Source organism: Aethalodelphis obliquidens, unplaced genomic scaffold (genome assembly GCF_003676395.1).
Source record: "Aethalodelphis obliquidens isolate GAN/ISIS:26980383/991018 unplaced genomic scaffold, ASM367639v1 scaffold26, whole genome shotgun sequence".
Taxonomy (NCBI): Eukaryota; Metazoa; Chordata; class Mammalia; order Artiodactyla; family Delphinidae; genus Aethalodelphis; species Aethalodelphis obliquidens.
In genome coordinates this window covers 15,683,394-15,685,844 of record NW_020837970.1, presented here as the reverse complement: position 1 = coordinate 15,685,844, position 2,451 = coordinate 15,683,394, and the positions used below count along the sequence as shown (strand labels likewise).

Below are 2,451 nucleotides of genomic sequence, written 5' to 3'. Positions count from 1 at the left end.
TATAAATTTAATATGTTATATGTAATCCCTTTTATAACTACTAAGAAAATATCTAAAAATTATACACAAAGGGAAATTAGAAGTGAATCAAAAAAGTTCACTACAAAAATCAACTAAACACAAAAGAAAAGAGTAGTAGAGGGAATAAGAGACAAAAAGATATTAGACATACAGAAAATAGCAAAATAGCAGAAGTAAGTCCTTCCTTATCAGTAATTGCTTTAAATGTAAGTGGATTATATTCTCCAACCAAAATGCAGAGATTGGTAGAATGAGTGAAAACAAACAAACAGGATCCAATTATATGCTGTCAAAAAAGATTCACTTTAGATCTAAAGGCATACATATGTTGAAAGTAAAAGAATATAAAAAGATATTCCATGCAAACAGTAACCAAAAGAAATGTGGGCCGCTATCTGCTATCAGATAAAATAGACTTTAATTGAAAAACTGTTACAAGAGAAAAAGCAGAACATATATTCACAAAAGGGTCAATTCATCAAGAAGATATAACAATTATAAATATATACACACAAAATACCAGAGCTCCCAAATATATGGTGAAAATGTTGAAGGAATAGAATGAATAATAATAGAGACTGCAATATCCCACTTTCAATAATGTATTAAGCATCTAAATAGAAGATTAATAAGGAAATAGAACAGAAAGAAACTTGAACAACACTATAATCAAACTAGACCTAACAGACATATATAGGATATTCCACCCAACAACAGCAAAATACCTGTTCTTCTCAAGTGCACATAGAACACTCACCAAAGTAGACAATATATCAGTCCACAAAAAAAAAGTCTCAGTAAGTTTTAAAAGATTGAAATCATTCAAAATATTATCTCCAAACACAATAGAAAAGAACAAGAAATCAATAACAGAAGTAAAACTGGAAAATTCACCAATATGGGGAAATTATACTATGCACTTTCAAACAACCAATGGATCAAAGAAGAAATTACAAGGGAAAGTAAAAAATACTTAGAGACGAATGAAAATGAACATACAATATACCAAAATGTCTTGGATGCCATGAAAGCAGTGCTGAGAGGGAAATTTATAGCAGTAAATGCCTGCATTAAAAAGAAGAGGACTTCCCTGGTGGCGCAGTGGTTGAGGGTCCACCTGCCAGTGCAGGGAACGTGGGTTTGAGCCCTGGTCTGGACGGATCCCACATGCTGTGGAGCAACTGAGCCCATGCACCACGGCTACTGAGCTTGCGCTCTAAAGCCTGCGAGCTACAACTACTGAGTCTGTGTGCCACAACTACTGAAGCCCGCACACCTAGAGCCCATGCTCCGCAACAAAGAGAAGCCACCGCAATGAGAAGCCTGCACACCACAACAAAGAGTAGCCCCTGCTCGCCACAACTAGACAAAGCCCGTGCGCAGCAACAAAGACCCAACGCAGCCAAAAATAAAAATTAATTAATTAATAAAAAAAGAAAAAGAAACATCTGGAATAAATAATTTAGGGGCTTCCCTGGTGCCCGTGCTTCCAATGCAGGGAACACGGGTTCCACCCCTGATCGGGGAACTAGGATCCCACATGCCGCGTGATGCAGCCAAAAAATAAAAAATAATAATAATTATTTAACATTACACCTTAGCCCTTTCCTCAGCTGCCGCTAAGGTGCTCGGTCCTTCCAAGGAAGCTAAGGCTGCATTGGGGTGAGGCCCTCACTTCATCCGGCGACTAGCACTGCGCCTGGCAGCCCCTGCCTAGCACTGGCCCGCACCATGGCCTCCGTCTCGGAGCTCGCCTGCATCTACTCAGCCCTCATCCTGCACGACGATGAGGTGACGGTCACAGAGGATAAGATCAATGTCCTCATTAAAGCAGCTGGTGTAAATGTTGAACCTTTCTGGCCAGGCTTGTTTTCAAAGGCTTTGGCCAATGTCAACATCGGGAGCCTCATCTGCAATGTGGGGGCAGGTGGACCTGCCCCAGCAGCTGGTGCTGCACTAGCAGGAGGTCCTTCCCCCTCCACCACTGCTGCCCCAGCTGAGTAGAGTAAGTGGAATAAAAGAAAGAAGAATCTGAAGAGTCTGATGATGACATGGGCTTTGGTCTTTTTGACTAAACCTCTTCAGTAACATGTTCAATAAAAAGCTGAACTCTTAAAAATAAAATTACACCTTAAAGAACTAGAAAAAGGAGAACACGGTCAACACAAAGCTAAAAGGAGGAAGGAAATAATAAATATTAGAGTGAAGATAACAGACTTAGAGAATAGGAAAATAGAATCGATGAAAATAAAGTTAGTCCTCTGAAAAAATCAACAAAATTGACAAACCTTTAGCTAGAATGACACAGAAGGAGAATGAGAAGATTCAAATAACTAAAATCAGAAATGAAAATAAGGACATTACTACCTACTTTACAGAAATAAAAATAATTATAAGAGAATACTATGAACCATTGTATGCCAACAAATT

The 2,451-nt window shown here is 38.8% G+C and overlaps 1 pseudogene; it reads left to right on the top strand.

Annotated features, from left to right (window-relative positions):
• The first annotated feature begins 1,728 nt into the window (after positions 1 to 1,728).
• LOC113629327 (60S acidic ribosomal protein P1 pseudogene) lies at positions 1,729 to 2,135 on the top strand (annotated as a pseudogene).
• The last annotated feature ends 316 nt before the right edge of the window (positions 2,136 to 2,451 follow it).